General features: G+C 40.6%; 1 protein-coding gene across 3 annotated transcripts in view; it reads left to right on the top strand.

Moving 5' to 3' along the window:
• The window catches only part of ST3GAL4 (ST3 beta-galactoside alpha-2,3-sialyltransferase 4), a 115,778-nt gene that overhangs the window by 6,682 nt on the left and 83,096 nt on the right, over positions 1 to 26,000 (top strand). Inside the window, exon 1 of one of the 3 annotated variants that reach the window (XM_081333657.1) lies at positions 23,259 to 23,273. The exons of the other annotated variants lie outside the window; for them this stretch is intronic. The gene's annotated coding sequence lies outside the window, so the exon portion shown is untranslated. Of the gene's footprint in view, positions 1 to 23,258; positions 23,274 to 26,000 lie in introns of those variants that run through there. 3 annotated transcript variants of the gene reach the window in all.

The raw sequence follows: 26,000 nt of genomic DNA, 5'->3' as shown, positions 1-26,000 counted from the left end.
ATTTATGTAGAGCAGTCAAAGCCAGCCTTTCAATGCACCGAAGGAAAGGGAGCTCAAATGAAATGCTTTTTAGTGTATTTTATTATCTGCTTCTGTACTCCAGCCTACTTACAACAGATAAACGTTAACTTCTCAAAGCTACATATGACCCAAGAAGCATTTGTAATAAAGTGCATTTATGAACTAATTTCTCAACTTGGGACAGTCTTACTGTTAGAGCAACAGAATAAAATCAGAATTAACTAAAAAGCTAAAAAAAACAGAGCAGTGATAATAAGTCATATGATCTGCTTGGCACATTCTGAGAGGCCTGGCTGAACTCAAAAGAGGGTAGCTCTTTCTTAAGAAGTGGGAAGTTTATAAACAGGCTGTGTCATCTTTCTTCCCAAGAAAAGGAAAGTGCTGGGGTAGAAGGAGGAACACGTAAAAAAAACCCACAGCTGGTTATAAAATCTTTTAACACAGATATGTAGCAAAATATATTTAATTTTGGGCACGCCTTGCAGCTCGCTCTTTCAAGCCTATGGTAATGTGTTTTCTGCTTCAACATGGTGAGACATTGTACCCTGAATTTTCAATATTATGGATCAGAGGAGGCTTTTGGGGTCACAAAGAAGGAAGCTTCCTTCCTTTAAGATTATTCTAAACTAGAGGAGCTAGATAGAAGGAGTAGACTGGAGATGGGGAAGTGTGTCAGATGTAGATAGACTGCAGATTGCTACATTTCTGATGGTCATGCTGGGTGGGGCTACTGGGAATTGTGGTTGAAGAACAAGTGGAACACCTCCCAGAAGTTCCCAACCCCTGGATCCTAAAATATCACTACTGGTCCAGTCTCTCCCATATATTCCTGCTGCAATGGAGGATCAAAATGGACAAGTAGGATCAGGAAGACACAGGTAAATATTTCAGCTGTGTTTGCCAAAGACTTAGTTAGAGAAAGTCAATGCAAGAATTCCTAGTGAAGGCAGAGAACTTCTGAAATAGTGTAGGGAACCCGTGTCCTGGCTCAAGAGGGACATTTTAAGGTTCCTCACCAATGGTTGCATGGAGCTCTTTGGAAAAGGAGGCCAAAACCTGCTTGATATATTTTCAAAGAGTTCTCAGTTCTGACATGTTACACAAGATGCAGAAGCTGATCCATGAAATTCGAGCCAGCCTGTCCAGTATGCAAAACCAGAATGGCAGACTTCCTTAGTTCTCTGTCCAACCTTCTCTTCTCTCTGCTATGGTCTGGAACGGACACAGAATTGTCAAAAATAAATATTCTTCCCACTATTTAATCTTATGGCAAAGTGATGCAATCCAATATTCATGGTCTTATTCGGCGTTAAAGATATATTTTCATTGGATGGTGTAAATTAGGAATCTTGAAAACTGTCATGCTGGTTTCACATGATATATTGAGTCCTTGTGTGATTTTTTTTTAATTTTAGCACATAATGTGTTTAGTGCAGGGCTCAGCAACCTGAAACAGTGAAAGAGCCACTCGGAACCAGTTCCCTCACAAAAGGAAAAACTGGGAGCCGCAAAAAATGTGTGCGCATGCGCGTACATGTGCGCATGTGCAGAACAGGGTTTGACTGAAGAGTGGAGACAAGGCGAGATATGCACCTACCTTGCATATTTGAATTGATTGGTTGAACTTTTTTAGTCCCACTTTTAGTCCCACTTTTTTTTTGGACTGCACATGGCAGAGGACTGGGAGCCGCAGGAGACGGCTGAAAGAGCCGCATGTGGCTCCAGAGCCGCGGGTTGCAGACCTGTGGTTTAGTGAATGAAAAGAATGTTTGTAGCTCAGAGCTGAACCGTGAGGCCCTTGATGCTCTCTGAGCTTGGTGATTTTCTTATAGATATTTCATTACCAATTTAGGAAACATCATCAGTGTTCCTGATCATTGCACTGATGACGTTACCTAGTTAGGTAATGAAAGAAAACTACCAAGCTCAGAGACTACCAAGGACTCCAAAAATGTATTTAGTTGTCTGCATGAATCTTAATATCATGTGAATCCAATCTTTTTGTCAATCAGAGATGGAGATGTTGGGATGATTGACAGCAAATCTTCAAGGGATTCAGGCAGGAGATTGCTAATTTTATTTGAAGACACTGAGACTCAGTGTGGAAAACAAGCACTGATCCTTAAGCTATGAAAACATGGTTTGTCTTTTGGTCGGTGGGCAGATGAAACCAGCTATAAATTTCAACGGGAAGTGGTTCGAAAGAGAAAAAGGAAACTGGGGAAATTATGGGGTGACTGATTCTATGCCTTTGGGAGTTTTACATTAATCAAACGTAATGAAATGCAGAAGGTAGAAAGAGCAGACTCTGGTTTCTTTCAAGCATAGTTTCGTTGGTGGTAAAGGCAGGATTTATTGGCTATCATGGCTTTGCAAGTAGGCAGCTTGTTACCCAAAGAATTTATCTTCATATGTTTGCAATACTTTTGTTTTCCCTATCTGAGAGGTTTGTTCTTCATCAAGGCTTTGGGCTTGTTCTGTATTTCTGAGCACGGGCTTGATCAGGGCGGGCCACTGTAGCCACTTTACAACCTGTGGACTTCAACATTAAGAACTCTTTTTTTAAATAAAAGTTTTTATTGAATTTTATAAGGCTGGGGAAGAGGTAGGACCAGGGTAGGGATTAAGGTTCAGGGTGGGGTTAGGATCGTGATTGGGATAGGGACGGGGTTGGGAACAACATTGGGGTTGCCCCCCCAGTAACATTTTCAAGCTTTAGCAAACAGACTATTGTCCGGGTACATATGTTCAGTTAACACTGATTAATATAATAGTAAATAGCTATAATGTATATGCTAAACAATAATCATAAACTGTATCAGTTGGTCAATACATATCATTCTCCTTACTAATATATATTCAGAATAACATATTGCATTCATCTCTTGCTAGTTCGTTTTCCTAACCATTGGTAAAATTTATCCCATGTTTTAAAATAAATTGAATCCTATTTCTCTTTAATCTCTAAGGTTAATCTATCCATTTCTGCACGCTCTAAAATTTTCTTGATTAGAATCTCTTCAGTTGGTTAAGTTTTCATTTTTCCAGTATTGGGTAAATACTATTTTTGCTGCTGCTGTCAATACATGCAATATTAAGATATTCATTCTCCTTCTCATACTCAGCTCCTAATATTCCTAACAAAAACACTTCTGGTTTAAGCTTGTTACCCAAAGGATTTATCTTCATATGTTTGCAATACTATTTTTCCCCTATCTGAGAGGTTTGTTCTTCATCAAGGCTTTGGGCTTGTTCTGTATTTCTGAGCACGGGCTTGATCAGGGCGGGCCACTGTAGCCAATTTACAACCTGTGGACTTCAACAATAAGAACTCTTGAGCCAGTATTGGTTCTGGAAGTGGTCAGTCTCTGGGGCCAGTTGCAAGGAAGGCAATTGAAGGCACATAAAAGGGACCTCCCACCCCAAAGACTATTGTGAAATAAGCTGTGCTTGGAGGTTGGGTGACCTACTGGGCGGGTTGAAGCTGCGGCATTTCTTGCAAGAAGTTCTGGATCTCATTTTTTCTGCCATTGGGTGGTCCATGGGGAAGATTCTTCTTTAAGGCTGCATGATATTTTGGGCTTTTAAATCATCTGGACACGTTGACATTATGAGTAGAAGGCAAAGGACCAGCAAAATAGTATGCCAACGATGGAAAGGTCACACAGCCTCGCAACTAGTCGGTTTCTGTAGCTCTCCTCCCGCTTTTGATTGTGCAAGAAAGTCTCAAACTACATCTTTGGATATAGTTTTTACAGTCTTGAGCAAAAGAACAAAGTTGAGTTGTTGACTCCCAGTTCAAATCCAAATAAATAAATTACATTATTTTTTTTAAAGGCAAATCACATGTTAAAGCAAAACTGGAAAAAAATGAGTTTGTGGGTTGGAGTACGTCATGCAGATAAAACGTGTACAGGCAGTCCTCGACTTACGACCACAACTGAGCCCAAAATTTCTATTGCTAAGTGAGACATTTGTTAAGTGAATTTTGCCCAAATTTGCCACCTTTCTTGCCATAGTTGTTAAGTGAATCACACTGCAGTTGCTAAGTTAGTAATATGGTTGTTAAGTGAATCTGGCTTCCCCATTAACTTTTTCATGTCAGATGGTCGCAAAAAGGGATCACTTGTCCCCGGGACACTGCAACCATCATAAATATGAGTCAGTTGCCAAGTGTCTGGATTTTGATCACGTGACTATGGGGATGCTGCAAGACTCGTAAGTGTGAAAAACGGTCGTAAATCATTTTTCCCCAGTGCTGTTGTAACTTTAAATGGTCTCTAAATGAACTGTTGGAAGTCAAGAACTACCCTGTGTACAATTTGAGGCATGAATATTTATAATCGGAAGAGGGTTTTGTGGAATTCAGTGAGGGCTCATTCCACATCGGAGGCTTCGAGATTGCAATAGAATTTTACTTCCACTGGCTTCCCAGCATGCAAAAAAGTGTAAAATCTTGAACTCGGGCAATGTTCACGCAATGACTGGAAATGTACTGATAAAAGAGAATATTTGTAGTTCAGGGTTGAACTGTTGGGTGCTTGATACTCTTTGAGCTTGGTGCTTTTCTGATCTTAGTGGATTGGTGGAACACTGATGATGTTACCTGATGTGTAGTTTACCTGATATATTTGACCTGATGTGATGTGATGTTACCTGATGTGTAGTTTAACGAAGAGAAGGACAAGGGGTGACATGATAGAAGTCTTCCAATATCTCAGGGGCTGCCCCAAAGAAGAGGGAGTCAAGCTATTCTCCAAAGCGCCTGAAGGCAGGACAAGAACCAACAGATAGAAACTAATCAAGGAGAGAAGCAACCTAGAACTAAGGAGAAACTTCCTGACAGTGAGAAAAATTAATCAGTGGAACAACTTGTCTCCAGAAGTTGTGGATGCTCCAACACTGGAAGTTTTTAAGAAGAGACTGGACAGCCATTTGTCTGAAATGGTATAGGGTTTCCTGCCTGAGCAGGGGGTTGGACTAGATGACCTCCAAGGTCCCTTCCATATTATTATTATTATTAACATCATCATCATCATCATCATCTAGTATGGTAATGAAATGTCTACAAGAAAGCCACTAGCCCAGAGAGCTAGTGAGACATTTGTTAAGTGAATTTTGCCCAAATTTGCCACCTTTCTTGCCATAGTTGTTAAGTGAATCACACTGCAGTTGTTAAGTTAGTAGAATAGAATAGAGCTGTAAGGGACCTTGGAGGTCTTCTAGTCCAACCCCTGCTCAGGCAGGAAACCCTATACCATTTCAGACAAATGGCTGTCCAGTCTCTTCTTAAAAACTTCCAGTGTTGGAGCATTCACAGCTTCTGGAAGCAAGTTGTTCCACTGGTTAATTGTTCTCCCTGTTAGGAAATGTCTCCTTTGTTCTAGGTTGCTTCTCACCTTGATTAGTTTCCATCCATTGTTTTGATGGAAAGTAGATGGTTATTAAAGGCACAGCCCCATCCATATTCTTATGATTATTTTGCTGATAAGTTTACCTAAATTTGGTCACTCATATGTGATATCTTTGTTTAGACCTTCATTAAAAAACAAGCATTTGGGTTCAGAAGAAAGTCCTGTGCTATGGTCTTTATAGCCGAGTTCTTCAAATCCCAGGACATAAAGGCATGTATATTGCTTTGTTAATGTACAATTTCTGAACGGGAAGACTGGTCAAGTGTCAAGATGACATTTCCTTTTGCTGAATACTCTCTAGCCTTTATTGATTATATCTATAAGCTTGATGTGTTACTGCTATTCAGCTGTTATTTGGAATTGTAGAGACTTCCATGCCAATTAAGTAAAGTACAACAGTTGGAATAAAAGCTGTACTAGTAATATGAGCAACCGAAACTTACATAGCAAAAATATTGCAATAGGATTAATTAATAATGCACTTTGAAAGGTTTTCAGACATAAAATGCTTTGGCCATCAGATCACAATACAAGGTGTTGGGGGATAGATCTTTTTGACAAGATGATCCATAATGTGGCTGCTATCCATCTCTGCTATTGGTCACTTTCTACCTATATGGGATATTCAGTGCCTGGCTTTCCTTGCTGACAAATTACAGATTACAATGGTTGTGGAACTTTGTTTCATCTCTCCATCACCACCCCTTCCTCTGTTTTATCGTCTATTCCTGTAGACAAATTCGGATTTTTTATTTCATTTACCCATACTGTTTCCTTTGGCAAAAATACACATTTTCTAGCTTCAGTTACTACTGCTCTTTTTTTTTAACACTTTCAGGTTACTGCAGTGTGCCAGAGACTATTCAACCTTTCTTAGTAAGACAGCAATAGTTGCCAAATGGGGAACATGAAAAGCTAATGGTATTTATGAATTTGCAGCCAAATTGTTCCACAATGAGGATATATATAGGCTCCAGAGGAAAATGGCTGTTTTAGTTTTAACTTAAACAACTCCAGTTCTGAGCTTAGCCTATTAATTATAATTGTTAATTTCAGTACAGTATTGTGAATCCTTGGCTTGACATAATTCTGATTTTTGTATTCTGAATTTCAGCTGTCATTTCTGATGGCTGTGTAAACTAGATCTGAACAGAGATTCAAATTCAAGGGCAAACGTGATGTGTACAGCCCATGTAACCCATCCATCAGGAAGGACTTTTAAAGCAGCTGTGTTTTTTCCTTGAATGTCTTCTACTGTATATCTGACCTGGATTTCTGGGGAAAAAATATTTGGTTTCAGTATTTCCAGAGAAGCCATGCTCATACATATATTTCCAAAAAAGATTTTCCCTTTCGCACCCATTCCTCTGCAAAACCCTAACAAAAACATGTTTATCAAGTGCTAAACAATTTATAAATACGGTACGTTGCATTTCACCTCCCAGCTTGGATAACTCAATAATTGTGCAATGTTTCTTTTGAGCTTCCACCAGTGTTTCACAAACTGTTTAAGTAAAAGAAAAAGCTGCCAAGAAAGCATTTAATCTCAGTTTTCCAGGGATGATCCCAAGTGTAGTTTCCAACAGATTGGAAGAGATTTCTCCCATTTTAGCTCGTTTCTATTTATCCTTCGGAAAGCCTGTTAGGCTGGTTATGGAGATCTGGGTAGTGACCAAAACTACAAATAATTCCTAGATGAACTTCATTTAAACCACATAAAAACCAAGTTGCATATGAAACTCTCCTGGCTTGCAAAATTTTGGCTGTTCTGGAAAGTTTTTGGAACGTCAGTGGTATGGAGAGGACAGTGCCAGGACTATTATATGAATTATACCTTTTACCGTAATCATATATTGAAGGTCTGTAAGTGTGTGTGCTCCTGTTATTCCTGCATTGTTTGCAGCTTTAATTTTGTACACTCTTAAGAGTGACCTGGATTAAAGCAGTATATAAATTCACAACTAATAAGTGGACAATGTTGGCCGTTTATGCTCACTGATAAAGGGTTTCTCTGCATCTGGTTTCCAAGAAAGAACTTGTGAGGTAAAAAGTCAAAGCTTTTTCTCTCTTTTGGCGGGCTTCAGCTTACTTTTGATGTTAGCATTGAAGGAATGTGATTTGTGACAAAATATAAATAGTTCCTGAATTATAACCACAAATGGGACCAGAATTTCCTATATTAAGCAAGACGGTTGTTAAGTCAGTCTCACTCTATTTTAGGACCCTTTGGGCCACAATTGTTGAGGGAATCACTGCTGTTGTTAAGTTAATCAGATGATCACTAAGTGAATCCGGCTTCACCCCATTGACTTTGCTTGTCGGAAGCCAGCTGGGAAGGTCGTGGTCGGTGATCACATGACCTCAGGATGCTGCAACCATCCTAAATACATCCCAGTTACAAAGCGACTGAATTTTGGTCATGTGACCATGAGGATTGCTGCGACGGTCATAACTTTGAGAATCAGTCGCACATCACTTTTTCCAGTGCCCTTCTAACTTTGAGTGGTCGCTAAGCAAATGATTGTAAGTTTAGGATGACCTGCATTGTGGTATGGAGTCCTCTATTCTCTTTTCCAGAATATTCTCTGCCATTTTCAGTTCCTTAAGCTCCTTTTGGATAGTTTTCTGGAGTTCTCTCTCAAGATTTTGTCCATCTGTATAAACATTCCCACATACCCAGAAGCACATTGTTTTGGATATAGAAGGACTTCGGATATAGAAGGATTTTGAGTCTAGAAGGAGCCAGTTTGGTCTAATGGTGAAGTCACCAGGCTAGAAAGCAAGAGCCCAGAATTCAAATCTCACCTTAGTCATGAAAGCCAGCTGGGTGACCTTGGGCCAGTCACTGTCTCTCATCCCAATTCACCTCACAGAGTAATTGTTGTTGGGGAGGAACAACATGTGATGGATATGTTTGCCACCTTGAGTTATTTGTAAATATACTAAAGGTGTGATATGTGTAAACAAATATAAAATAAAATAATAATCCCTTCAGAATTGTTTGTTATTAGCAAGCAGACTTCTCGTCACACAAGCCTCAGCCTTCTCCTTCTTGGTTGAAAAAAACCGTATAAAATACGCATCTTCCTTTGCTGAAACTGTCTTACTCAATAACTTCATTTTTGTGGGCTTTTCAATTGCAAACTACATGTTTTATTTTTTTTTTGCCTGGCCATAAGAATGTAAGAATATAAGCAGCGCCTGTTGGTGTCAGTTGGATCCTGGCCATATATATATCACACACACACACACACACACACACACACACACACACACACCAATGTCTTAATCATTTCATTGAATCCCACTCTTCCTTCAGGCAGTTTGGATGTATGTCCTATCAGAAGAATCTTTTCAAGTAGGATAAAGGATGTTGTTTGGGAACAGTTTTTCTTTGAACTTGGAAGGGTGTATATACAGCCACTTGGTAACATTTGATTAAAGTTGTTCATGTTGTTTATTTGCTTTTTTAAAATACGCGAATGTTCCTTTTTCCATGTATTGTTTCAATCAACCCTTTAAAAGGGCAGCCAAACATCTATAGGCAGAATCAAACACAGAACAAACATTCGGTAAAACACCCCATTTTCAAAAGCTCTTCTTCCTAAGGTTTACATCACAATACTTTTGTTAGATTTTAGAAAGCTAGAACGCTTCTGGGTCATTGTGTTGCAACATTACCTACTCCTGGAACTCCTCCCTGTATGGAGAAGATTATCCATTGCATTTCAGCTTCTTCCGTATTCATCCAGAATATGTGAGAAAATTAAGCAAAATTTTCAGTTCTATCGTCGGACCCAAAGCTGGGAAAAGCTGACTTTAATGTACAATTGTTCCTTTCTGCTGTCTGTATCTCTGGGTCAAAAATTCAATTCCGAGCAATTATCTGAGAAAGACGTGGTCTACTCTTGAAAACACATTTCCCTACAGTGCTCTCTCTAAAAAATATCACCACTAGCATTTTTCTCCCATTCCTTGCTTAAATGGATAAGCACAAGAACCATCTCTTTCTTGAAAAATTGACTTAAGTTTAATTTGACTATTATTTCCTTTCTGTGAAAACTCAGAGGTTCCTTCATCTCTGCCCTCTGCAGCATTCCAAGTGCAGATCAACAGACCCCCTCAAATATTAGAATGATCAGATGCAATATTAGAACCGACAGATTCACGTTTCCTGGTTTTTGGAAGCTTGTCCGACTCGGCAGCAAAATTTATTTATTTATTAATTTATTTATTAATTTAATTTATATACCGCCCTTCTCCCGGAGGACTCAGAGAATGTAATAAAAAAGAGAATGTAATAAGGAAATTGTGTGCATTAAATGTCATGGGGATGGTGCAACGGTCCTAAGTGTGAAAAATGGCCATGAGTCACTTTTTTCCAGTCCTGTTATAACTTTGAACGGTCAACTAAATGAACTGTTGTAAGTTGAGGACTACCTGTATCGGCATTGAAGGAGTTTAGTATGGAAAAAATGACTGTGAGAAAGGGACGAGTATGTGGTTCTTTCACTTTTTATTTGTGAGGTCTTGATGCTCTCTGAGCTGAATTTATTTATTTATATATTTATTTATATATTTATTATATTTTTATACCGCCCTTCTCCCGAAGGACTCAGGGCGGTGTACAGGGCAATAAATATAAAAACAGAATACAAAAGTTAAAAAATGATTAAATATTATGCCCAAGTTTAAAACAGTAATTAAAAACATATTAAAACCCCAACCCTAACCCATCAAACCAGGTCAGATTGCTCAAATAAATAAGTTTTTAGATCGAATTGTTTGCTTTGCAGATGTTTTATTACCCAACTAGGTAATACACTGATGATGTTAACTAGTTGGGTAATGAAATGCCTGCAAGAAAACAACAGAGCTCAGAGAGCACCAAAAGACTCCAGAGTTCAACCTCACACTTCAGATATTGTCTTCTAGTGGCATTTGTAATTTGAATGTTGATTCTCCATAGAATTCCAAACATTTACTAACGGTTAGTGTTTCCAGGAATTGATGTGACAATGCTTAACTCTTGTGTTTGTTTGATTCACAGTCAGTTCACTAGCTCATTAGACATCAAGCCCAAATCGGTGCCAGTCCGTTCAGTGTTGTAAGAAGACTATCTGTCTATATATATCTGTAGATGTGCATAGATGCATACAGTTTTTGTAATCATCATGTTTAGGCATTGAAAAAGTATATGTTTGAATTCAGCTAGTTTTTTTTTTTATAAAGAAAATTTCTTCGAGCTTGGTTGTTGCAGTAAGGCAAACGTTTATTAACATTTTATAGCAAGAAGGTGGAGATTCAGCCCTTTATTCCATTGGCACATTCAGCACATATTTGTACTTAAGTCTTTTATACTGAATAAACTAGGATTTATTCAGCAAAGATCCAAAATGCTCTTTCATTGTTTTTCCCCTTACCAATAAATACACAAACCAGTTTCTATCCCCCTCATTCAGTCTGTGCAATAATCCAGATGTGTGGGTGCCACAACATCTGTCACCTCATTGATCACCAGGGCCAGTCCTGAAACTGGCGTCTCGATACTCAGTGAAAGAGGAGGACCAATGGTGACAGAAGAGGCGGATCATTCTTCAGTCAAGGTTACACAATCACTGAATCACATTCCTACATCCTTTCTCAAAAACACACTGCGAGATAACAACAACAACAACAACAACAACAAAATAATTAGCACGTTATTCACCGGGCAAGATGGCAGAATGTCGTTGTGCTCTAATTCATTCTGTAATTCTCTTATTGCTTGCTATCACAAAGGAGGACAAAAATAGGAAGACAAATCTGAGGTCAGATAATGGGTCGTTGCTAAGAAAATAGCTCAGAATATATGGCAAAGCCAGCAAATTCCCAATATATCTGTGACTGTTTTCTCTGGCTGCTGATTCCAGCTTCTTTATAAGGCAGCTAAACAGCATAACGAAAACACAGTAGACTGAAAATGTTTAATTAGTTGCCACAGCCAATGTTGCATTGGAAAGCTGAGAGGCAAGTCATAAGTGGAAGAATACCATTTTTCCACTCAAATTCCTGGCGACACTATTCAGAAGCATAAGAAACAGCTGTTATGATTAGGAGGCATGGATAGCTTTGGCCTTCAGAAATATTTCCAGGCTGGGGGCCACAATTCAAGCTTTTGTACTTCGACAGTGTCCTAATGAAGAAGTGTGAGTGATTATTCTCCTCAGACAGAATGGATCTATTACAGGTTGAAAACCTTTTCATTGAAGATTATGGACTGGCTAGTAGAAGTTGATAGTAGTTCTATCGCTTCCCAGTCCAGGGTTGAGAGAGTACAAGTGGTCCAAAATCACAGACGTTAGCTTCTGTGTCTAAGGAAGGACTAACCTAGATCTCTTTAGTCACTAATCTGACACTCATAGATAAACACACAAACATACAACTCTCACATAAACACATATGTATATATGTATGTGTAGGAGAGAGAAAAGCAGAGCTTGGGGGCAGAGTCAAGAGAGGAACTAGCTTGGAGTCATTATGTTCCCACAAGTGCTTCAAGTCCATCCCCTTTTGAATTCCATTAACTCTTATGTAGAGCCAATTTAGTGCTGACCATTAGTTGACTAGGCATGACTAATAAATTAGCTTAACTGGAACTTAACATGTGGCCTTGATTCTTCATGCCTAAGAGTATGTATGCGTTGCCTGGTTACTTCCCCCCAACATCTGAAAGCTTGCCAACTATGTCTCTTTTATTGGAGTGACACATTTTTGGCTTTGGCTGAGTCTTCTTCTGCAACCAGTAGCTGTCTAAATGTTGGCTTCCCCATCCTGGGGCTAGCCAGGTAAATTGAGACTCTGGTATCCAGATTCCTAGGCTGACTCTGGGATTCTGGGGAATGTCATCCCAGTGCATCAAGAAGCTAAAGCAAAGTCTTTTCAAAAAGCTTTTTCACACCAACTTTGCTCTGGCTTGTAATCTCCTCTCCTCCATGATCTATCTGTCACCTGGGACTTTTGAGAGTTAATACACAATTGCTTGTAATGCATTTGCGATGCTTAGAGGAAAGTGCTGTTCAAGAGCCAATTACTGTGTAGACCAAATTCCCAGAAGAGAAAGTTTGGCAATAGAAGCATATTTCCCGTTCTCCTACCATGTTCTCCTCCTTCAGAGTGACCTCAGCCAAAACTGCTATTGATGGCTGAATCATTGAAAAACAGACTTTTCACTCTTTTTTTATTTTTTTAATTTTTTGCCTGGGAGAAAATTTTGAATTGCATATATTCAGCGAGTCCAACTTCAATAGTTGTGAGAAATATTTTTTTTCCCTTTAGCTGGCCCTTACCAAGTTTCCCCCCCCCCTGCTTTCTTACATTATAAGTCTTCTGTTGTAAACAGAATATGCTTTCCTATTCTGGAAAAAATCAAATAGTTTTTTTATTGTTTCATAGTATTATAGTACCAAACTTTGGGATGCACTAAAATATAAGCTCCTTTTGAAAAATTTCCAGTTGAAGGATGCCTGACTTTTCTTTCTGTTTTTATCCTGCATCCGAATGAGTTTAGCGACTGCCTGGTGCTGCCTATTAGATTTAATCTTGTTAGAGCAGGCAAAATTTGATTACAAAAAGGTTCCTGGTTTGGATAGAGTTCTACCGTGAGGTTGTTGGGACGTACACAAAATGTTTTTGCAGATACGGGAGGCAGATCATGAAAATGTAGCGGAAGGGATGGACATCGCTAAGAAAAGCAAAGAGAATCACAGGCTTCAGGTAGTGTTTCAGAAGTCATGTGTTATATAAGTCAGCCAACCTAGTTTGTTCCAATTCGGCTGCTCTAATTAAAATAACTAAAAAAGGTGAACGGTATTTTTCATTTAACACATTTCCTGTTTTCCTGTCTCATCCTATCGCAACAATAATAGCCTAAGAGCTTGCTCTCCTGTCATTTCCAACTGCCTATCTAACCCGGATTGGCAGTGGGGAAAGGTTTACATTTGTTGCATTTGGGGAATTCAGCAATCGTTGCTTAATCAATAAGCCGGCATTACATGACCTGTGGCTTAGCCTGACATGGGAAGTCAGTCATAGTAGGTTGAGGTACTTTATAAAGCTGAGCCAAGAAATGGTCTATTGTTGGTTGCTGGACAGTTTTGGGGGTTTGCATGCAATGCAAAGCTGTAATGTTAATTACTCTGACCAGTCTGACATTTTGCATTAAAAATTCAAGAGGGGGGGGGAGGAAAGAGAAGCTGGCATGCTACTAAACACTGGGCGAGCCTCCAGTGCCAGTTTTGTTATTATAAGAATGCCTTTGACCCAAATAGGCTTCCTTAAACTAGATAGATGAATCCCAGGGCTTTGTTTGGAACAGTGCCCATCTGCTTAGATGAAAAATAAATAGAGTAAGAGGGGGCATCTGATGGGTGGGAAGAAAGACTTGTGAAACCTGATTGGGAATTGTTTTGCCAGCAGCCCAGAACAGTTGAGATCCCTCCTAGGATGAATAAGTATATTCATCACACTAATCACAAACTAAACAAACTAAGGGATGTGGTGATTGAGAGGATTAATGGTTCCATCATTGTGTAAGCAGGCATTGATAGCCTTGTTCTACACCAGGGTCGGGCAACTATAGCCCCTTTAGCATCTGTGGATGTCAACACCCAAAATTCTTAACCCTGGCTGAAGGTCCTAAAGGGGCCATAGAGGTAGTCCTCAACTTACGACCACAATTGAGCCCGAAATTCCTGTTGCTAAGTGAAACATTTGTTAAGGGAGTTTTGCTCCATTTTACGACCTTTCATTTTACGACCGTGGCACAGTAGTGAATCCCTGCAGTTGTTAGTAACACAGTTGTTAAGTGAATCTGGTTGCCCCCCCCCCTTGACTTTGCTTGTCAGAAGGTTGCAGAAGGGGATTGCATGATCCTGGGACACTGCGACTGTCATAAATATGAGTCTGTTGCCCAGCATCAGAATTTTGACCACGTGACTTATGGAGATGCTTGCAACGGTCGTAGGTGTGCAAAACGGTCATAAGTCACTTTTTTCAGGGCTGTTGTGACTTTGGTCACTAAGTGAACTGTTGTAAGTTGAGAACTACCTGAAGTTGTCCATCCCAGAATTCCTCAGACAACATAGCCAGTGCCTGGCTGAGGAATTCTGGGAGTTGAAGTCTACAAGTCATAAAAGGGCCGACTTTGAAGACCCCCTGATGTAGTGTAACATGGTGCTACTCCTGGATAGGGTTTGTTTCCATTCTTGTTGAATTAAAGGCAGGATGACCATGTGTATAATACATGCTCTTTCCTTCCTTCCTCCTGTTTGATCTGCATGTGTGGAGAACGGATAAACCTAGTGAGTAGAGTCATAGCTGCTTCTCTTAATTCTGAGAACTCTGCTGGGTTCTTCTTTGGCTGCGTGTGACAGATCACTCTGGGTGGAAAAAGCAGACCATGTTTTTTTTTTCCTCTGGTCCTGCCATCTTGCAAGCACCCCCTCTTTGCTAAACAGTAGAACGATGCGAAACTGACTTGAGCAATGACGCACCTTGCAAACGTCCCTCTGAAGGTTTTGTTTTCTAAGGGAAGATATTTTATGTCAGGCCTTCTACAAACAAGCCTGCCTTTTCTTTCTTGTTCTGCAACCGTTGGCTGAATTTGATCTCATCTTAATGGAATTCTTCTCTCCGGCTGGGTGAGGTGCTTATGTCATAATTATTAACATCTGCAGTTTTTGTTTGGACGTTTTTTTCTGGCTCCTCACGGCATCCACTTCTCGGTAATGGAGGCATCCTTGCACCTTTACCACCCCAAGCTAGGACGCCCTTGAAGTCTGCTGGAGTTCCTATAGGAATCCTTCAGGTCCCTTAGGCAGGATGGTTAATGAGATAAACTTGATTGGGTGGCCTGAGAAACTGTGTTTACACAATGTCAAGCTGCAGTCACTTTCCTGTAATGGGGCTGGTTTGGTTTCCAGTTGGTCTGAAGCCAGACGCTGTAGTTTGGAATCACGGTTTATGGTTTAACTCTGTGTCTGGATTAGAATAGAACAGAATGCTTTACTGGCCAAGTGTGTTGGACACACAAGGAAATTTGTCTCCGGTGCAGAAGTTCTCAGTGTACATACAAGCAACAAGTGATAAATCATGATCGTAATCATAACACCATCATCGTAAATCATAAGATACAGCACTCAGTGATAGCCACAAGGCACTAAATAAAAGCAATCAACATAAATCATAAGATGCAAAGAACAAAATTATAGTCGTTAGATGCTAAAGAAAGAGTTAGTAGGAAAAATGAGAAGGATAATGTAGAGGGTATTGTAGCTGATAGGAACCCAACGATATCTTTGCTTTGTCAGTTACTGTACCACCTTCTCACCCACTTCCTGAGATCAAAAGGGGTGGTGCATAGTATCTCTGCTTGCCGACTGATAAATGTTGCATCAGAATGTTTCCTAAGCTTGATTGCAACAGGAATAAAAAGAAGCAGGATAACAAAATAATATAAATAAACAAAAAAGCCAAAATAATAAAAGTTGGAAGGCACCTTGGAGGTCATCTAGTCCAACCCCCCTGCTCAGGCAGGAAACCCTATATCATTTCAGACAAATGGTTGTCCAATCTCTTCTTAAAATCTTCCAATGTCGGAGCACCCACAACTTCTGGAGGCAAGTCATTCCACTGATTAATTGTTCTCCCTGTCCAGAAATTTCTCCTTCGTTCTGTTTGTGGATGGTTTTTTTTAAAGACCAACTTCCCTCATCTGGTATCTTCAGTTGTGGTAGGCCTCAGCTCCAAAGTAGGTAGGCTCCAATTCTGCAGGAGAATAGCCTGGAAAAATCAGGAAGAAGCATCAAACCCACATGACCTCAGCTGTATAACTTTGCATAGCATTTGAGCTCCCCCTTTCCTTAAGGTGCTTCTGTAATAATGCTTCTTGGTCATTAGGCTAAGTCCATTGAGAGATAGTAAGAAAAAAAAGACCCATTGAAATTGCTCACAGAATTCTGTCAAAGGCTTCACTTTTGGTAGTTTGTGTGACCTTTGTGAGTTGGCATTTTGTAATCAAAAATCTGCCATAGAAAGGAAAAAAGGAGGAGGAGGAGGAGGAGAAGTAGAAGTAGTAGTAGTAGTAGTAGTTTAGAGGAAAGGCTACCAGCGGAAGTTCAGGGGCCCAGATGGTGAGAGCTACATGTTGTTGTTACTGTATAGTAATTTTTCAGTTGCTTAGGAAGGGGCTGTCAGGTTGGTGGAGATTAATGATAAGAAAACAACAAATAGCAGAAGCCAGATTGCCATGTTCAAGGCTCCTCCCTAAACAGATAGCAGTGACAGAGAATGCCTTTTTGCAGTTGGCACAGTGTAATTTTTAGATTAGTTAGTTACAAAGTCTGGAATGACTGCTGCAGTTGTGTTGCTTGGAATGATCCTGGATCTGAATTGTCTGAATTTAAGATGAGGGTCATAAAAACACGTGGGGTATTCTTTTTGCTTCTGTTTCTCACCATAAGTTCTATAAGCCTGCCTGCCTGCCTGCCTGCCTTCCTTCCTTCCTTCCTTCCTTCCTTCCTTCCTTCCTGAGCACCCTGTGGTTGCGTTCACCTGTCTTGCTAAGCCATAATGCAGTTCACTTGGTTTAGCTTGAGTGTGTTATGTAAATGCAGTCATGGCTAGCAAGAAAAAGCAATTCAGAGGGGTGGGTGGGTTTACCAAATTAGAAGAGGAATTGTATGGCTATTCAAGAGCCTTATCCTGAGTTATACTCAGCCACACAATGGTAGAGAGTTAACATGTATCCTCCTTGGTGAAGGAGCTTTGGATATTTGTGGGAGAATGAGCACACGTCGCTTGTTTCTTCCTCCTCTTTTCAGAAAATTGGAGTCCTGGTTGATAGTATTTCCCCCATTTCCCAGCTAGAATACCCGTGACCAAATTCTCATAGACACCAAGGCAAAATAGTGCCTGCTGATCACCTCATTAGAAAACAAACAAAGATAGGAGTCTTTGTGTAATGTTGGAGTAAGACTGGGGACAGATTCCAGATCTTGTTTTCACTTGTTCATGAAACATCTTGGCTGACTTTGGACCAGCTGTTATCTCACCACTTAATCTGGCTCAGGGATGTTGTTGAACAAAGTTTCTGGATGTTTGCTGTGTAGTGGTGGGCAGGTTGCAGTGTATATAAGCTGCCTTGAATTCCCAGAGGGGAATGGGCTATAAATGCAACAAGTATGCTTTTTATGCTAAACACTTAAAGGATATTGCTTCTATGATGCCTTTTAAATAATTCCTTAATCTCTTTGCTGATCAGATGTAATGCTTCCTCCCTTCATAGGCAGTTACTCAAATAATTATTTATTGCCCATTTACTTATTCCCAACTCTCTCACTCTGCCTTCCCTAAAGCGTAGCCAGAAGGATGATAGCTGATCAGTGACAACGATCAGAATTGCAAAATCCGGACAAGTAGCAGTACTAAAAATAAACAGCCAAATGGCAGAAAAACGGAAACAGGATCCACAAAAGCTGAATTTAAAGAGAAAGTTTAGTCTAGTGCAGGGGTAGGCAACCTTGGCTCTTTTATGACTCGTGGACTTCAACTCCCAGAATTCCTGAGCCAGCTATGCTATGGCTCAGGAATTCTGGGAGGTGACGTCCACGAGTCATAAAAGAGCCAAGGTTGCCTACCCCTGGCCTAGTGGTTACAGTGCCAAACCAGGAGACTTAGTAGTCCCACTTTAGGCATGAAAGCCAGCTGGGTGGACTTTCTTGAGTTTTTTTCCCCTTGAAAACATTTCGCTTCTCATCCAAGGAGCTTCTTCAGTTTGTGACCAGGATGACTGAGAGTCTCCATAAACCTTTAGATATTGCATTCTCATGATAGCTGGGGCTACAGGGAATGGTTGTTTCCAGGTAGTACATTCTTAGAAAAGATATTCTAAACGGATATTACTGATTCTGTCAGAAAACTGTAACAAATGCTGATATTCAACTGTGTATTTATTAACGACAATAAGAATGGTATTTGCTCACTGTGGAAAAATGTCTATTACCGGAGGAAGAGAGAATGTACCGGAGGGTGTAATATTGGATTTAGTTTGAGGAAGCTTATATGTACCACGGAATTACGAATGGACCCAGTCATCAAGTTGTCTATTAAGCACTTGATTGTAAAAATAGAAAATTAATAAAATAATAATAATAATAATAATAATAATAATAATAATAATAATAATAATAATAATAATAATAATAATAATAATAATAATAATAATAATAATAATAATAATAATAATAATAATAATAGAAGACAATGGTTTGCACCAAGCTTGATATGATATTAAGTGTCTGGTAATATTATTTTCTTAAAAATTTTCTTGCTGTAGTAATGACTAGGAACCATATTGGGGAGATGAGAATCAGCAGTTTCCACGCTTGAGCGGATTGTTAAGTCAACACATCCCAGCTGTCTCCCACAGCCCTGAAGAGAATAGGAAAATATCTATTGACTCAGAAGGGCCAGAAGCTTGAACTGAAGCCCTTGAAACATAGATCTGTACATGTGCTTTGACTGGTGTTCAGTGTAGTATTCAAATCTTCTAGCATATTTTCTACAGCTTTATTCTAGTCTGCAATATAGATAAGTATCTGGCCATATCGCATCTGTGAATCTTTTACCAAATAGACAATTTCAGAGTTAGGGGTTAAGAGGGTGGAAAGCCTAGATTGCAATCAAAGCAGATGTGAAGCATGATAGAAGTTTCAGACACCGTTTAACAGCGGAACAATCTTGATAAATTTGAGAGAAGCAGTAGCTGAAATGCTGGCTTCTAGATCTGCGGGTGAGCTGTGTCTTGAGTCAGGAAAAGAATTTTCCAGTTTATAGACAAGCAATTCCCAGGTTTTGCGGTAAGGATCTCCCTGCCAGCTGCTTTGGGTGTGTCATGCTCATTTGATGGCTATTTAAGTGTCATATAAATCCTCCAGTCTTTAGCAGGAGGGGATCAACCTATTCTCCAAAGCAGTGGTCCCGAACTTTTTTGGCACCTGAGAAGGAGCACGCAACCTAGATCCCATACGTGCACAGTTTTGCTCACCCACCACTCACCTCCTGCTGTGCAACCCAGTTCCTGGTACTCTTCTGTGGCCCGGACGTTGAGGATCCCTGCTCCAAAGCGTCTGAAGGAAGAACAAGAAGCAATGAATGGCAACTAATCAAGGAGAGAAGCAACCTAGAACTAAGGAGAAATTTCCTGACAGCGAGAACGATTAATCAGTAGAATGACTTGCCTCCAGAAGTTGTGGGTGCTCCATCGCTGGAGGTTGTTAAGAAGAAGTTGGATAACTATTTGTCTGGAATGGTATAGGGTTTCCTTCTTGAGGAGAGGGTTGGACTAGAAGACCTCCAATGTCCCTTCCAGGTCTGTAATTCTGTTAGTATATTGTGTTCCCAAGTGACCTACCTCTATGTCTGTCACACTCCAGGGGTGTTGACAGCATGTAAGAAACACATTGTGAAATTGGTTTTATTGTGAGCTCCTTGAGCTATGTAGCCAACGAGCAGATATTTTCTTTCCTCCCTTCATAGCTGTGAGAAGAAGACTTGTAACTTCTGCCAGAGAGGATGGGTGGGAGGTCACAAATGGAAAAGAGGAAAAACAGGTTTCTAAGCCTTTATTAGCTGACTGCTGTAATTTGAGTGTTTCCTACTGGCCTTTCCATTGTCAATTGCAGAGTATTCTCTGCAGGTTGTCATGATGGCTATAATATCGCCTCTGGCATCCTTCGGGCTTCCTCTGGCCTTCTTAGGAAATAAAAATGACAAGTGACAACAGCTTAGCAATGTTGGCTTGGTGTCTACCTGCCCAGGAAAAAAAGACAAAATGGTGACAGGAAGAGAGGAGAGAGCCAGGCTGGATTCAGATCCATCCTCAGCCACGGAAACTCAGTAGCTCACTTGTCCTTCAGTTCATCAACCTGCCTTGGAGAAGTGGCAGGTTCCCCTATGGGGAAAAATGGGAGGTTGCCTTGAGCTCCTCAACAAAAGATGGGATCTAAAACTAATTAGCAACAGACAGATGTGAAGCCTTCCATAGATTAAAGAGAAGAATATTAGGAGCATCATCAATGTTTTATCTTACCCAGCTTGCCAGCCTTGTTTGTAAAAATGTCAGAACATATCCCCATGTTTGTCCTACATTTTGAGGGTCTCTGCTGCAGTTTTTCCATGGCCTGGGTGTTGAATAGGCAATGGGTTACGTTTTTATTATTTCTATCGTGCTCTTACTAGGCAAATACCGGTAGTCCTCAGTTAGAGACTGCCTCATTTGGCGGCAGTTCGCACTTACGATGATGAAAAGTAACTTCATGGCCAGGTCTTGCAAATTATAACCTTTGCAGGTCTGCAAAGCAAAGGAAAACTGAAGTTCGATCATAAGCACAGCCGTGGTTTTACAAAGTGACCACTTCACTTAACCAAGTTGCCGGTCCCAATTTTGGCGCTAAATGTGGACCTATCCAAGTAGCAAAGGTGCCGCTCATAAAAACATGTCCTGTTGAGTAGTGGCTGAGTAGTTATACTCAAATGGCTTTGGGAATGGAACAGCTCTAATGGTATACAATAAAGGGCAGATGGCATCTCATATAATTCAGGGTCAGATGTCTCCACAAGGGTAACGTAGCAAGTAACAGTGGTAATTTGGTGACAAAGGCAGAACTTGTGTGTGTTTTTGTGTCATTGCGTTAATGCGATGTTTGTAATTTCTCCTCTGGGGGGGGAAGCTTCCTTTCCTCACCCTTGCTCTGTTTTGCCCATTAGAATAAAGCACAGAAGTGTTTGCTAACAGCACGTTTACACAGAGACTGTTGAAAAAAGAAAATAAAAGACGATTCTTGTTTTGCTCTTGAGGGGATTTTAGTAAAAACTCCCTGGGGAATCAGTTTGTTTCACAGCTCCTCCAGTGTTACTTGCAGGAAGAGAAAGAATGAAGTAACACAGTGTTTCTCAATCTCGCCAACTTTTCTCGTTCAAAATTTTATTACTAATAAAGGGGAATATTTATAGGTCAGTGTTGACACGAGGGGTCCTTGGTGCTCTCTGAGCCTCCTTGTTTTCTTGCAGATGTTTCATTACCCAAACATCACCAATGATGTTACCTAGTTTGGGTAATGAAACATCTGCAAGAAAAAAAAGCCAGCTCAGAGAACACCAAGCAGCCCTCAATTGTATTGTAATAGTATGAAATACAAAAATACAAAAGAAAATAATAGGAAAAGAAGGGAGGAAAAGGGGAAGGGAAAGAAAGAAAGAAAGAAAGAAAGAAAGAAAGAAAGAAAGAAAGAAAGAAAGAAAGAAAGAAAAAGAAAGAGAAGAAAAAAGAAAGAAAAAGCTTTGACTTCTGACTCATTGTGGTACAGTAGAATAAGATAATAACTTCAAACCTCAACTTTTTACTTTTATACAATTATACAAACTAGCCATTTCTGTATCAACAAACCTTATCATCTAATCAGCCAAACAAAATCAAAAGTTTCATTTTTTTCCACCTCGAGCACAAAGTCTAAAAGCAGTTTCTAAGTAGAAACCAATTAATTGTGTTCTTTTCTTTAATCAAAGCAGTCCATTTGGCCATCTCTGGCAGCCAAACCTCAGCCAGCTAGGGAATTCTGGGAGTTGCAGTCCATACATCTTAAAATTGCCGAGGTTGAGAAACAGTGAAGTAACAACAAATCCAAACAAATTATGTTGACATCAAGCATCAAGATTTGGGTATCTTGATAGCAGCCTGTCCAATTTTAGGATGTTGTTAGCAAAGGTGAGTGTTTCTTAATTTTAGCTGCCACATGTGAAAGCAATGAATTTCCCCACCAAAAAAACAGGGAGGAGAGAAACAAATTGAGAGCAAAGTTTCAGGTCTTTGCTTTAAAAAAAAAAGCTCTTAGTTACTGTACTTAGATTATTGATTTAATATACAGGTAACATTCAGGCTTGGTATTCAACTACGTTGTCATTTTTCATCAGCTGCATACCTAACAGAATACATTCCAGGTAGTCCTTGACTGTTCGTTTGGTGACAGTTCGAAATTACAACTTCGAAAAAAGTGACTTATGACCATGTTTCACACTTACGACTGCTGCAACACTCCCCACAGTCATGTGATCAAAATTGGGGCAGTGGGCATGTATTCATGACAGTTGCACTATTCTGGGGTCAAGTAATCACCATTTACTACCTTTCCACCCAGCTTCTGACCAGCAAAGTCAATGGGGGAAGCCAGATTCGTTTAACGATGGCCTGATTCATTTAACACCTGCAGTGTTTCGCTTAACAACTGTGGCAAAAAAGGCCTCAGATGAGGCGCAGCTCACTTAACACTGCTTAGCAACGGAAACTTTGGGCTGAATTGTGGTGTAAGTTGTATTTAACTTGGGTAGAAGGTTCTCAAGATTAAGGTAAAGGTAAAGGTTCCCCCGCACATGCGTGCTAGTCGTTTCCGACTCTAGGGGCCGGTGCTCATCTCCGTTTCAAAGCCGAAGAGCCAGCACTTGTCCGAGGACGTCTCCGTGGTCATGTGGCCGGCATGACTAGACGCCAAAGTTGCACGGAACGCTGTTACCTTCCCACTGTAGTGGTCCCTATTTTTCTACTTGCATTTTTTCATGCTTTCGAACTGCTAGGTTGGCAGAAGCTGGGACGCGTAACAGGCGCTCGCTCTGTTACGCGGCACTCGGGATTCGACCCGCCAAACTGCCGACCTTCTGATCGACAAGCTCAGCGTCCTAACCCACTGAGCCACCGCGTCACTTTTTCTCAAGATTAGAAATCTCTAAAGTCAGTTTCTAAATACGGTGAGGGCAGGTGGCTCAAACTTTGCATCCTAATCTGTGTTGCCCTTTCTGGAAATGAGTCAACTTGCACACTATCCCAGATGGTGCCAATGAATATGAGAAAGGAACTGTGTTCTTTTCCTAAAGCAGCCATCTTTGATTTACATATACTAATTTTTGGCTTAACATATTATCAGGACTCCATCTGCTTCTGGCAATGTCCAAAGGCTGAAAGAGGCCTGTATACACTATTGGCCTTTTAAGAAACTGAATTTCTTAAAGAAGAACGACCAACCAAAAAATAGTTGATTATCCTGACAAAGATTTCTTTTGGGGAATTTTTACTGGAAAGCCAATAAAGAATTGGCTGTCTGTTTCCACGATAGCTGTTCTTGTTAGAGAGAGAAAAAAAAAACAACCTGTGAAAGATCCAGGTGGCAGAAGTCAAAAATTATTTTTTCTCCTTTCTTAAAATGTAAAGAAGTCTTTTAAGGGAGAAGCCGTCTTGCTGTCGGGAAGTGTTCTAAAACAAATGACATGAACGCTTGGCTGTGAGGATGCTTCTGTGGTGAGAGCTGTCAAAGGAAGCTTTTATGACACGAAACAGTTCTGATGCTCAGCTCTGATCAGCAGGCAAGATGAACAGCAAGAAAGAAAGCAGAGAGGACTCCTCTGATTGTACGGCATTAGACCTTTAAGCACTTCTAGATCCTTAAAAGTTGTAAGCAAGTAAAATTGTAACAGGCAGATGGCTCGATTTTGTGCTAATCCACTTCGTTTCTACTTTGGAGTTCAGCCCTGGTAAAACAGGAGTATGAATGGGTCAGTTGTTACCATGATGTGTGGCGGTCTTCAGGTCTGTTCTTGTTGTGGTTAAAAAAATTGGTCTGCATTAAGTTAAAGGGAAGGTCTGCATTTCTGCAGGCTAGCCTTCTAAATGGCCACATTTTCTGAGCATCATTTCTGCACCTGCATCTGTTCGTGGATATGGGGTTGTTGCCAAAAAAGAAGTATCTCTCACACCAGCTCGAGTTCTGCTCATGTTCTCATGAAGGTGTTTCCACGATCCAGGGAGATTCCAAAAGACCAAAGTTCATATAGAGATAATCTGATCCAACTTTCCATAATTAGTCTCCATGATTAGAAGTGTCTTCAAATAGATTTCCATACCTCCGGCTGGTGCGGGGCACCGTGTATTAGTGGGATCAAGTTTGCAATAGCAGAGGAAACACCGCTCAGTAGTTTGTAGTGTAATTTAATTTAATTTAATTACAAATTAAATTACAATTTAATTTGCCCAAGTAATGCATGCATACCAAGATGTAGAACTATTATGAAATAAATGAATAAAGGTGAATTCGTTCCCCCAACACGAATCACATTTCAAGCAACTTTCAGAGGATGAAATGGCAAACTGAAGACGGCTTCACACACAGACACACACACACACACACACACACACACACAAATGGAGCCAATAACCATGGCAAAAGAACAAAGAGCCAGTGAATAGACCAGCTCTTTGCAACCTCTGGGACAAGGAGAGGATGGGAGATCACCCACATGCATTCCAGACAGTTGCTTCTCGAAAAGAGACTGCAAGGCAGCAATCCCAGTGGTTTTGAGCACTGGGAGATGATGGGAATAACCCTCTTTCTTTCCACTGCAGTGGGTGCCTTGGCTGCAGACTGTCTGTTACCATTGTGAGTTAAATAAATCGCAGCCCCTGGCTGTTATTAATAAGCTGGGTATCCAGATGGCCCCTGCCTTGCTGATGTTTGACTCCCTCCCCTAGACCAGCATTTCATACTGATTTGCCCATAGCTCTGAAGTGCAGAAACCGCGGGAGTCTGCCTCTCTTCCTCCTCCTCCTCCTGTTTGCCGGTTCCTCCATGTTTTTGTCTCCAAAAACAATGCATCATCTTAATTCAAAAGTAGCCTCAGTGTGTCTCTGGCTGAGGCCGGCTGATAAAAGTTCAAAATGTAGCTTTCCCTTGGATGGAGCCGAGGCAAGGGTGGCTGGAACCATACAGTGTTGGCTGAGATATAAAAGCAGGCTGTTATCTGCCCAGAACCAGGAGGAGAAGGGGGTGTAGGGAAAGCTTTGAAGTGTCAGGTATATTTTGTTTCATTCGTTCGGTTCTAGGCGGTAATTTCTGAGCTCAGGAGTGGATGTTTTTGTGATAACCCAGTGACGATCGGCCCTTTCATATGCAGGCTTTCTGAATGGGGAGTGTGTGTGTGTGTGTGTGTGTGTGTGTGTGTGTCGGGGTGTGTGTGGTGGTGGTGGTACTGGGGTGCTTGCATTTGGAGACCGGGTTGGAGGCTGACTTTACAGCCTGTAAACAAGAGCAGCACAGACACTCTGCTTGCCTCCTTTTGGATGCTAGTGGGTTCTTATTTATTTTCCAAAGCATCAGAAGGCGAGACAAGAAGCAATGGATGGAAACTGAACAAAGAGAGAAGCAACCTAGAACTAAGGAGAAACTTCCTGACAGTGAGAACAATCAATAGCTGGAACAGCTTGCCTTCAGAGGTTGTGGGTGCTCCAGCACCAGAGGTTTTTAAGAAGGGATTGGACAACCATTTGTCTAAAATGGTATATACAGTAGGATCTCCTGCTTTTTGCAAGGGGCTAGGGATACAGGCAGCACACAAAACTACGCACTCTCTAGTCCGTGGAAAAACCTCTCTCCCCGGAACCAGTCCCTGGTGCCCAAAAGGTTGAGGACCTCTACTGCACAGTAT

Source organism: Vipera berus (assembly GCF_964194415.1).
Source record: "Vipera berus genome assembly, chromosome: 8".
Lineage (NCBI taxonomy): Eukaryota > Metazoa > Chordata > Lepidosauria > Squamata > Viperidae > Vipera > Vipera berus.
This window is presented reverse-complemented; position numbering and strand designations above follow the sequence as displayed.